The 12987-nt window shown below is 34.0% G+C and overlaps 1 protein-coding gene across 3 annotated transcripts in view; it reads left to right on the top strand.

The window, feature by feature from the left end:
* The window catches only part of LOC118190953 (ATP-binding cassette sub-family C member 4-like), a 123943-nt gene that overhangs the window by 33937 nt on the left and 77019 nt on the right, over positions 1-12987 (top strand). The gene's annotated exons all lie outside the window — the stretch shown is intronic.

Genomic DNA, 12987 nt, shown 5'->3' on the forward strand with positions numbered 1-12987 from the left:
CGCCATTTCAAATGTGAAAGGGTAGTACTTAATAACCGCTGAAATAGCTAAGATGTTGAATGTATGGGGGGATGCATTGTGTCATATATATATAGGAGCTGTATGTCATTTTGTGGGATGGAGTTTCATGCCTGTTGCACTTGTTCAATCAAATCTATGCTGGTTTTGTCTTCTCATGCGCATTCATTAGGAGAAAGACCTGATGATCTCGCAGACCAAGGCAACATGTTGACAATCTGTAGAACACTTTGGGTAATAGCAACCGGTATGAGGACGAGCTTTACTCTTTTGGAAAATGTTCTCTGGAATATTGTTCAAGAATGGCAGCACAATCGGTGCAGTCGCTAGTGTAACATGCAAATTTGCTGTTCAAATTCATACGTTCGTTAAGCGAAATAAAATTTATTGCACTAGGAGAGGTATCAAAATAATGTTAAATTTTGTAGTTAATTTATCTTCACGATTTACTGCTTGATCAGGCATATAATAAACTTTAGTTTTATTTTCACATGTATTTAAATCAACTTTCTCGGCTACTCCTTCTGCATCACGCCTCGAAATAATTTCCTTATATTTATTGAGAAAAGAACGTTTTCTCTTAAATTCTTTAACTAATGTTTGAAAATGACTTTCAGCATTGGCATAGTTATTGGTAAGACCCGCGTAACGCTAGAGGTCGCCGAGAGCGCCAGATTGAGATATTATTATATTTAATTAAATCAATTTATATTTTATTGATTGGTGGTTATTGATTTTGATTTATTCATATTTGATGTGATATTATGTTTTGTTGAACCACCACACTTTCGACAAAGTTGGATTACCACTGAATCTTCAAACCACTGATGCGCAGCTATTATATAAAGATTCAATCTTTTCGTTCTATGTACGATTGACTTGATAACAGCCAACAGACGTTTGATAGAATTTTTTACTTCCTTTAAAACTTTATCTTGTTCTAAATTATCTTTTCACGAGATTTTCAAACTTCCTGAATCAAATATTTTCTTTAAAATCTCAGTTTCTTCTAAGCTTTCGTTTCGAATAATAACCTTCATTACTTGTATAGAGTTCGATGTCATTGAGGTGTCCAGACAGATGAATAAATATACTACTTCTGCTTATATTCCCGCTGAAGTACCTGCATTCGTTTTATTTTTCCATTAACGATATTTCAAAAATTACTTGAACCAATTAAAAAGGATATTTTTTAATTTTCAGAATCTGAACATTCAGCCATTTGTATATTTATCTATTTACAATATTTCCTAATTTCTTTCCCAGGGCTTTCGATTATCGCTTCGGAAATACATGGAGTTCCGTTATGGACTATCGTAGATAACTTCTAAATGTATTATTTCTTTTGAATTACAAATATTCTCAATTTTACTTTAATGAGATTACGTTTTGTTCTCATAAACCAAAAAGTAAAAATAGTTAAGCATTCCTGTCATTTCCAAATTTAAATTTAGGTGATATTCTGCTTATCAATAGAAGTTCTTTTAGTGCCAGTGTCAAATAAACGTACAATTTTTATTTCCTATCCCTGCACTCATCAAAGCAGTAGCTGTCTAAATGTATGATGCAACGTTCTCTACTGAAAACGGAATAAATTAGTGTATGATTTACATCACTGTTGTTGATGTCATCTCTCTTTTTGCTTATTTCATTCTCCGACAAACTGTTTGTCATGGTTACCTATTTGCAAATATAATGACTGCGTTTTCATCCACATTTCGTGCACCGTATGCGATCGTGGTAACATCTGCAAAAACACGATTTTTTCAAACAATTAAAAACAGCATCTAAGCCTAGATAGAGATATTAGTTGGTCTGTAGAACAAAAATACGCACGCATTTTTAATTGTAGTACTTAATGCAACTGCTGTTGGTTAACGTTTAGAATTTTTTATTTTCTGAATACGAGTCCTTTATCAGCTTCGTTTACCCCGCGAAACAAAAGTGTTTTTTAGCGCATTTCGATTATTCTTTAAAGGAACTGGAGTCATGTTTAGCAGTTCCACGATTCTTCTTCCTTAATTATATGATGTAACTGTCTCAGTTCAATTAAATTTGAAAGTGAAGAAGAGTTAAGCCTAACGGTTTTTATGGTAATTTCGCTTTTTACAAATCGTTGTTTTTAGTTCAATTGATAAATAATAATTACTTAGATTTAATGTTAATCCTTGTACACATTTTAATACAAAGCTTTTAAAAATGATTTTCAACAGTTAAATTTGTCAACTTTTACTAATTGTCTGTTTGCACGAACTCCAACTTCAGACAGTCGCCAAAATTTCTGCCAGTCTTCATTTTTTCCGTCGAAAAATTATTTTTTTCTGTAATCTAACATTAGGATAATGACTGTTTATACCTTCTTCAGAAATTCTGGAGGATTCAAAAATTGACGGTTCTCAACCAAGGGGGAATTCTAGAACTGTGCTTTTCACAGATGAGTCGAGATTCAGCCTGTACACTTATTTTTAATTACAATTTTACTTATTTTTAGTCACGCATCAATCTGAATTTATTAATGATGCTTACCCCTCATTTACCATTACTTTAGAATCTCTGTTGAAAGAATTACTTAAAAAAAGTATTGATTTATTATAATGGCCTTAAATGAAAAATGGAACTTAAAAATTCAGGAAAGAAAAATATTTCAGAATATACAGTGTAATCTATGGCGTATAATAATGTATACTCAAAGATCCAATGAAAGTCTACTGTCGTGTCATAAACATATTTAGAACTGTTTGCAAGTTTTTAAACATAAAGTATAAGTTTAAAAGTTTCCTTAGTATATTGATTGTGGCTAATCTTTGGAATATGGTAACAGGTAGTTTGGCGACATTTTGGTAAGGCGATAAAGGTTACTTAAACAACAAAAATCATTTTGCGGTTTTGCAGCTGAAGATGATGGTTCGGTAAAACCATCGAAACTAGTCCTGTGAAAAAAAAAAAAAAAAGGTTACTTACTAGCTAGGACTTTAGCAGTGTACATGGATAAAGTCAAGAGTATGCGCAGTGCCATTTTTATGCAATTCTGGGATTTTTTTTAAGTGAAAATAGGTCGACGTGTACATGGATACCGTGTATGTGCAATTCTTGAAAACCCGGCAAGCAGTGGGCGATTCTGCACTTTCTCCCAATTTCGCACCTACTCTTCCTCATGATTAAGCACTTTTGTTCCATAAAAGTTCTAGCATAAGCGTAATTCGGCTAGCAGATTGTTGGAAAAAAAGAAGGTTGAGTTTTAAAAGAAAAAAAAAAAAAAAAAAAAAAAAAAACATGCCTTTACTTCGTGATAACAAAATGGCATCCCCCCCCCAAAAAAAAACTAACAGGTTGCTGTAGCAGGGTTGGTCGCCAAATTTTCGCCAAAAAATCGTTAAGTTACCATAATCCAAAGATTAACCTTGATTGTTTTCATTTAGAGTTTTTTCATAATCAAAAGGTCTAAACTTATAAGGTACCTCTCCCGCTTTCCTAGCGTGCCTTCGTGGTGTAGTGGTTCTGCACGCTGGGTCGGTATTCCAGAGGTGCGTGGTTCGATTCCCGGCGAAGATAATTGCTTGGCTTCCAAAAATGTCTCTACAGTGGCGCCCGAACTAAAAAGGGTTTGGATGATGAATCTTCACACCCAGGATTTCCGAACTAAAAATAGTGGTAGATGATGATTCTCTACCATCTAGATTTGGCGATTGAGTCGCCCTTTAAAAAGGGGAGTATATAAAGGTATCTCTCCCACTTTCCTAGCATGCCTTCGTGGTGTAGTGGTTCTGCACACTGAGCCGGTATTCCAGAGGTCCGTGGTTCGATTCCCGGCGAAGGCGTTTGCTAGTTTTCATGTTACCTGTTTAAAAAAAAAATCCTGATGTCTCTACAAACTGTTTGTAAAATTTACACCTACAGGTTATTTTATTTTATTCATTGTATTCGTCTTCAAGGATGTTTATTTATTTTACCTCTTATTCGAATCTATGAATATACAATTCTGATATTTTCCTGATTTTAGGTTATTTCTTTTCAAAAGCAATAGATGTGTTTTGGAAAATTAAGAAAGTTATTAATTGCTTGCAATTCCGCTTTTTATTCAGTGAGCCATCTTGTAAGGTTTATCTTAATTAACATATTACCCTATTATTTTATCCATACTGTCACATTTACTTTCATTGAACTGCCACCCACTTTTGTCAGCTCCACTTATTCTTGGCACCGTGTTATTGCTCAGAGGAATTTTTCTGATGATATCTGACGGTGTCTTATGATGAAGAACGGTTTTTATTACCTCGTTGACTACTGGCAAGATTAATTCCTCGCCAATTATACCCGCTTTTGCGATTAACACTGAAATATTATATGAGGTTCGTAGTCCATCATTTTCTTGTTTAGAAGACGACGCAAAAAGGTTTGATATAGTTGGCTATTTTAAATGTCTCTTTTCTGAAAATAGGATAGGTCTTTGTCTTTTTTATCAGCAAGCATTTCATTTAAATGGTCTTCTAACCTAGCTTTATTTTATTAAATCGTTTTGGAAAATTATACACATAGGTAATGATAGGTTTGTAGGAGAGTACGTAAATCCATATTTCAAATACTCAATACTGTACTGCTGGAATTTCTTCTCAGATTCAGACATTTTGAAATGCAAAATTTGCCGTGGATTAAATAAATTAACTTTTTAATAGACTTATAGATAACTATAAAAATAATGGTTATAATGACTTAGCCCTCCCTTTGGGACAGTAATGCCTCCGTCGGAAACTTACGGCTTAAACCAGGGTTTCTTAAACATTTTTCAGTCGCGACCCCTTTTCATCACTGAGATTTTTTCGCGACCCTGAAGACCCCATAATACTTACAAACATTTTGTGGGACCCCCCATAAGTATTGCGCAAATCCGACAAACGCTTGAGTGAAACTGTCAATCTTTTCACTTGTACTGTAATATACTATTGCAGTTTTAGGTCATAAACTTTAATTTCTAATTTTAAGGCATAGAAAAACGTGAAAATTTTAAATAAGCAGCAGACGAAATAACAGCGTCTCGTGCAAAGTAAGGAAAATGAACGTTTATATTATAAAAAGAATGCGTCGAAACGTTTTCGCTTTTTTGTTTGTCTGTATTGTATTATCTTTATCTGTTTTCAGATATAACGCGTAAAAATATTTGCTAATTGTAAAATTATTATAACAAGTTAAAAAAATATCAAAACTGCTACAATTTTGGCGACCCTCTGCTGCAGGTCCTGCCACCCCCAAGGTATCGTTGTTTCACAGTGCGAGAAACATACATACATTCATGCAGATTCCTGATTATTTAATTTTTTTAAATATAATACAGGATGATAATATTTGGTGACAATTTGAAAAGTGATACAACCGTTTATAATGATTTGATTCCAAATGCTGTTTCGTGACTAATAGCTTTTTTGGGGGATACCGCTCTTTGGGCTAAAATTATAGAACAGTGATTAATGAGAGAATCACTGTTCACTGTGTTTTGAGAGACACGTGTCATAATTATCAAAATATACTTAGTTCTGAGAAAATGACAAGCAACATTTGAATTTTGATTAATTATTAATTCTGATTGCTTTTTTATACCTATTCAGATATATTCGTTCCAACTCACTTTTTTGTGGGGGAGGCTGGGTTCGCATATGCGGAGATTCTTTTATTTTTTTTACATATGAAGAGATAGTTTTAGATTTTCTATATAGAACTATTCCATTAAATTATTTTATATCCTTAAAGACTTGAAACGTTGCGAAATCTGTACGTTATTATAATCTTTATCATAATCACTTTTAAGTTATCACTAAAACAAATACATTTCAAACTCCTGATAAATTGTTCTACTCTCTTTGTATTTTATTGTGATTTGTATGATTAATAACGAATCAAAGGTATCTGCTAGAAGGTTATTTAAATACATCCTTATGTTTTATCTTCTAATGCTGCTGCGAAAGAAATAGTGAAAAGATAAACTGCTGACTGAAATAAATTGTCATAATCAAATGCAAGATTTAAATACATTTTTGAAACTTTTAGTAAATGTTGGATTAAATATTTCCCCAATTTGATATGTGTATAGCAGGAAAATTTAGCAAGTGTTATGAATTCCACTTGGGTGCAATTTATATTTATACGCTTTTTTCGATAAGATGTTTTCAAAACTACGTTTTCGGTGAATTCTCAAGGCAAAGCTTGAAAGTGAACCATCACCGCTTATGATACTGTTGCGTTTTTCTCTTCTTGACACCAGTTGTTACGTTATTTTCTTCCTTCACGTTCGTAAGGGGTTCGGAGATTTGGAGTGAATGATGACGACAATTGATAAAGTATCGAAACACACTTTATTTACCAGTTTTGTCAGGACAGCTCCAAAACACGTTTTATAGTCGTCGATGAACTATTATAAACACGCTGACACGATCAGCGACACAGCCCAGCCTTCAGGTTATCAGGCTATCACGGTGGAGACAGCTTCACGGCAAAGCACTAGAGTACAGCTCTCGACTCTGCTCGGTCGTTTTCGGAACTCCACGTACTCTCGAGACTCTCCATGCTACAACTCGCGATGCACTCGACGATACACAAGAGTAAAGCTCTCGACTCAGCACAGTAATCGGCGATGCACTGAAAGACTCTCTCGATGCACTCGACAACCAACTCGGCGATAGACTTCGAGACACTCGCTCAATGACTGACTCTTAGCTCGCTAAACGAGGCACACATTAACTGACTTCGGACCAGCAGGGTTTATATAGTTTTCGGCTTGTGTTCGAGAACATTCTAGGCTAATCCGGTAAGAATTCGTTCCAGGAGGTTCTCCATCCGTCCAAGGCATATCGCTAATTTTGTTGCCAAATGGGAGATTTCTCGCCGAATATGGCAACTCTGCCTTTCCTTGCCATTCTATGGCAATCCTAAAACTGCTTTGCGGGGAAGCCATCTTACTTCGCCTGTACATTTCGTAACAATACATTTCCTCGTTTTCAAAAGTGAAATATGGCAAAAAACTCCTTTCTGTAAAGACTTGCTTGTTAATCTTCTCCGAGTGTAGATAAATTTTGTGGAGAGTATTTAATATGTAAATAAGTATGTAATGTGCGTTGATGATTTATAAAAATACGCCCTGAACATTTGCTATCCTTGTGTCGATTATCCGCGCATCGTTCCATCAAAAATGTATCAAATATTAACTTGAAAAGGATGCAAACATTGTGACATTTTGTGGAAAAAATTCATGATTTTGATGCAGCGAATTTTGTTGCTATAACACGGACTGAAGTTAAAAGCTTAATGCTGACTCAAGACTGGAAAATCTGATACCTGCTTTAGTGAGATAGAAGATTCTATTGTTAAAAAGGTAACAGAATCGATCTTCGGTGAAATTATATTTTAAAATCTAAATAATGGAAGCTTAAAAGTGGTACGGATGAGGAAGGGTGAAAGTTCTTGAATTTTATTAGATCAACATCGTTTTGATCCAGCGATTCGTAGACGCCAGTAGAATGAAGAGGAAATAGTGAGGGTGGTGTAAGGTTTATCGTAAGTTTTTAACAGTTAATGTTTAGTTTAAGCCACTTTCCTATCGCTTCTTAATTTCAGCTTACAACTTCCGGCCAGAACGCCTTTTTAGAAGCGCGGTTAAATGCAAAAGAAGGAAGAACAAGTTTTTAAAGTTGAAGTTCTACTGACTTCGTTAGAGAGCCAGAGATTCTGAGCAGCACGCGTTCGCCTTTTAGGCTACTCTCTCTTAAGCTATTAATTACGCTCGGCAGTACTTTAGGCCCTTGATAGCTTCGCCGTTTAGTTAGCGTTAAGGGCCAACTCTGTTAGAATTTAATAACGTCGGCTATATTTTTATGGTTTAGTTAAGTTTTATTTCTTAGTATTCCTGATTCAAGCCCAAGTAGAGGCTTTGTTGTAAACTCCAGCATTGGACTGTTAAATTTATTTTGAATAATAAAGAGTGTTCAACCCTTCTTGAGTTCTACTCCCTGGCTCCTGAACTAAGCAATTATTCGCTTACCAGTTCTTAAAGTTCCTCATTTTTAGCTGTAACTTAAAGATTGGAATCTTACAGTGGTTATGATGGAGCATTGAAATATACTGACAAATTATTACACTTTATTGGTAAACAAAGATTTCGGGTTAGATAGTAGACATAGTATTTAAAAATATACTATTTAAAACAATATATATTCAGTTTTCTTGAAGAAAAAGAATATACGTAAATCCTATTGTTATTTTAATTAAATCCCGTTGTAAACAGAGAAATTAATGCCATTCATTTTGAAATCTCAGAAGGATTTATAATAAAGAAATCAGTTGATTAATTGAACTTATCAGCAGAAGTTCTACACCTCATTTTCGGATTGCCCGTCAGTAATTAACATAAATAATCTGGAGCTTAGTGTATTTGATAATAATTATGCTTTACATTCAAGCTAAAATTTATGGACCAAAATTGTTTTGTTATTAATAACCTTATAATTAATTAATTGTCTTAAAAACATTCTTGAGGTATAGAAGTTTAAAAAAATATGGTGCAGTAAACTAAAAAGCAAAATTGATTTTAACGAGTTTAAAATGCTTATACATTATAAAAGCAGCGCACTGAAATAATAAAAGCAAAGATGTTATCAAAAAAAGCTATGATGTTATCAAACAAAATAGAAATCGTATTGTAAGATTCTCACTAGTGTATTTCTCAGTTACTGTAGAAAGTGACGAATCTTAAAAATTAGTTAGCGAATAAGTTTGTGTAACAAGAAGCAACAAGATGGAAGGGTAACTAAAACAAAACTCCGTCTTCGAGTGTACAATAAAAGCCGACACTTGGGCTTGAACTTAAGAGCCTAAGAAATAAGCTAAAATTAAGATTAACTAAAGAGATATAGCCGAAGCTATCAAGATTCTAATCGAGTTGGCCCCTTAACTCTATTTGACTACGACGCTTATCAAGGGCCTGAGTACGGCCGAGCGTAATATCAGATTTGAGAGATAGTAACCAACAGGCAGACGCGCGCAAATCAGAAACTCTGGTTCTCTCTAATTCAGCAATCAGAACTTCGCGGTTTAAATACCGCTCCTCCTCATTAAGTAGTCAGAATGATTCCAAAACTACGTTCTGGGCGGAAGTAGTAAGTTGAAGTTAAGAACTAGACAGGAAACGAACTTTAACTTAAAATTTAACTGTTAATAAAATTCATATAATCCTTACAATATGAAACATAATCGAAAAAATGCGACACAAAATAGAAGCAATTTTATTAGCAAGAACGAAAATGGAATTCAGCTTTTTTCTATTTTTCATTTTTTAATAGTGATAAGGAATATTTTATTAAGATTACGTAAAAATTAAATGAAAGAAGAAATCCTTATTAGGAGTAACTGTTTTCAGTTGCCTAATAAGCAACAATGACTGGCATCAATTTGAGTACAATGAAAGGCTACATGTAATGACGATGAGTGGTGGTATTCAGTAACAAATTAAAAGAGCATTTCTTATTTGCGCTTGGCGGTAAAAGAGTTATTTGTTGCACGAGGAATTCTTCAATCTTTTTCTGTTTAAATTAACGATAATTACAGTTTTATCATAACTTATCTCAGTTTGATACTGTGCGCGTCGCCTGAATTTGTTTCAATAAAACACGTTTATTGCAGTTTATTTCCAATATTCGTTACGCTTTCATGCTCGCATGATGGTATAGTTTTTAAATTTTGTGCGTTCATTCATGTAAATTCAGGGTCGAGTGTTTCGATTTATCTCGTGTGATGAGATACTACAAACAATAAACAGCAATTGCAATACCTGGGCAAAATGTCATGGTCCTTTCTAAAAGTCAGTGACGTTTCGGGAACATTTTCACCCCATTTGTCCTTATCATTACCAGAAAAACATTTCAGATACTATGTCAACATTCTCACTTTAAACGAGATTCGATCTTTTCTTTGTTCTTTTCTCGGCAACTGTTGAAAGAAGGTTTTCCTGAGGTTACTGATGCAATGATTAAATATTAAAATTCATCATTCAAGGTTTTCCTTTGGTATTTACGTAACAATTTTCGCCGAAAAATTTGTTGAAAGGTTGACTTAACTTTCCCGAAAACAGTTTCGAGCCTTCGTTAATCCAGATTAAAAGGGCACGCTCTAGTGCCTGCACCCTTGTTGTCGGCGGAATTGATGGCTTGTCCGTGAACAGTCTGCGATAGTATTTACCATTTTTTGGACATTTTATTTGACAGTTGGCTCGTCATTCATTCTCATTAATTACCTGAAGAGCCTCCCAGCTGGTATAGTGGTTAGTGACCCTGACTACCATAGCGCTGGGCCCGGATGCAAATCCGAGAAGGCATGCTTGTAACTGTCCGTCCCTTCATAGGAAACAACAGTTGTCACCTATTAGGTGCTTTCATTATGAAATGGCCACCACTTCCGGTCCTTGTAATGGCGCAAGACTAATAGCTATTAAATAAAGCCCCCAGCCATAAAAAAATTACATGAAGACGATTCTTCGTACCTATATATTAACTAATTATTTTAAATGGATTCAGTGTCATTTTCCCTATTTTGGTATTCTATATATGATTTATTGCAGCTGAAACAATGGAGTTCTAAATTACACTGTTAATTATTATTATAATTATTATAGAAATATTCATATTATAAACAAGAGTACTGTAATTCGGTTTATTACCAATAAATTATAATAATATTTCTGCGATTATCAGATTTTTAATATATGGCATTAATATGAATTTCTAAAATATTTTCGGAGATGTTTATTTCTTTAATGAGGTTGTCAGTTAAACCAGCTGTCGGCTAAGTGTACTGTCGGCTAAATGTCCTTGTCGGCAAAGTGTCCTTTGGCTAAATGTTCTAGTCGGTTAAGTTTCCTATTTCCTAAACGTCCGCGTCGCAAAATGTCCTGTCAGCTAACTGTCTGTGAAAGGTTCTGTCGGCTAAGTTTCCACGACCGGTTTTAACTACTTTAAATTAAATCTAGAAAATTTTAATAAGTTACATGAATGAGAAAATATTTTAAGCTATGCGCATATTGTTAGTGGTTGACGCACTGTTTATGCTTTGGTGCTTTATTTACATTTCGGGATAAATAATTTCTTCTTATAAATGACCTAGAATTCTATATTCCGTTTTATATAATGTCCTATTTAATTTAACTATGGCAATCTGAATAATTAAAGTGCCTAACTAACTAGCTTGTAAAACTAGTTCCTCTTCGCGCTATTTATCTTGTTTAAGATTTCACCTTTTCAGTTTTAATCTGATTTTTTGGGATTGCATTTATATTTTAAGATGGTACTATTATCAGTTGTAGCATAATTATCATTATTAAAAAAATAGATATTTTCGGCCTTTTAAAATCTATGGCAGTTTTGTTGGTCAACTGTATTTGCTTTGTTGTGAGTCTAATGATAGAAACTTGCATTATAGAGGATTTGTCTGGCACATTTTAAGCAGAAGTTTGTGGTAACGTGTGGCCCCAAATTGTCAGCAACTGTGGTAGTGACTGCTACGAAATGTAAATTTACACAAACACGTAAGAAGGGTTTAAAGCCCTTTTTATTCCACTTTAAAAATAACAGCTGCGTCCACTCGACGCTCACAAACTACGCCGACCCGGCGGTTTAACAGAAACAGAATGTAAAACTGAAAAAATAATGACTGGATGAATAAATAGCTAGATCACTATCCACGAGGCTCTGAAATCTTAACTAACCTAACCGCGTTCTAAAAATACAGCTGAGATTCAGCGAGCTTACTAATTAAGCAGTTGAAAGATTCAGCAAACTGCCGAGATAGGCACACAGGCCGAAACGCGCGGTTCTTAAATTTCTACCTAGCAACCTTCACGTTCGCGATTCAAGAGGTACACTTACAAACGCGTTTCCCTTCTATTTAAACTCAACTTACTTCTGCTAAAATTTGAATATACTGCGCGCTCTACTAAAATTTACATACTCTAGCATTGGCAATTCTATGGGAAAGTAAAGGTTTGACAGGAAAGATAGCTTAAAATAAGTGTTATTTAAAATAAATATAAACCCTACAAGTTTATGAAATTTTTTCTCGTCATTACCTTGTCAAATGTTGTTTTTGTAAACTGAGAAAAGAGAAAATTTAAATAATAAAAATAAAATAATTAGGTAATCTAAAAATAATTATGACAGAAAAGAAGTAAATTGTGTGTACTATGAAACAGCCTTTTATATATATATATATAAAAAAAAAAAAACAGTCGTCGTAATTTTTTTAATATTTAGTTAAATTTTAATTTTTTATACGAAAAATAACCGTTGCTGTACTGAAAACAAATGTTGCCGTTGCTGTTAACAAATGCGAGTGAGGTATAATCTCCTCCTACCCTTTGTTAAATGTGAGATCTGAGATTGTTTACTGTTACACAGCTTGCCGGTTTGTTGCAAAACATGAGATACGGCTACCTTCATTTCTTTCTGCGCATCAAATTTTAATCTGCAAGCATTTTTTATGACAGCTAAGGGTGAAATTCCAGCCTTTTATAGATAAAGAAGTTGCATAAGGAATTAATATCTGTATAGTTAAGAAAAACTCAATTTTGGAAAGGCCTTCCTGTTTTAAATGAAATCCAAGATTTTGAATGGACATGAAGTTCGTTTAAAATCTGTGAGTATCTTTTGAGCAATAAAATTTGAAAGTGACCATCGTCGAAAGAAAGTATTTTGAAATTTTTTAATTTCGACCGAAAAAATCTAGCTCTTTAAATCCTCTAATTGTTGAAAATATTCGACAGTATCTGTGAGTAGCTCGATGTAGATTTACACACTGTAATCTATGCGAAAAAATAAGCAGGCTTATGTTGATATATAGAGATTTAATATTCTGTAATAAAACATTGCAATTGTAATTTTGTATTGATACATTTTCTGCCCGTGGAAAAGAGAAATTGACTAACGGAGGCTTTAATTG

This window comes from Stegodyphus dumicola, chromosome 3 (assembly GCF_044657685.1).
Source record: "Stegodyphus dumicola isolate Sdum_Otavi_A_Nest chromosome 3, ASM4465768v1".
Taxonomy (NCBI): Eukaryota; Metazoa; Arthropoda; class Arachnida; order Araneae; family Eresidae; genus Stegodyphus; species Stegodyphus dumicola.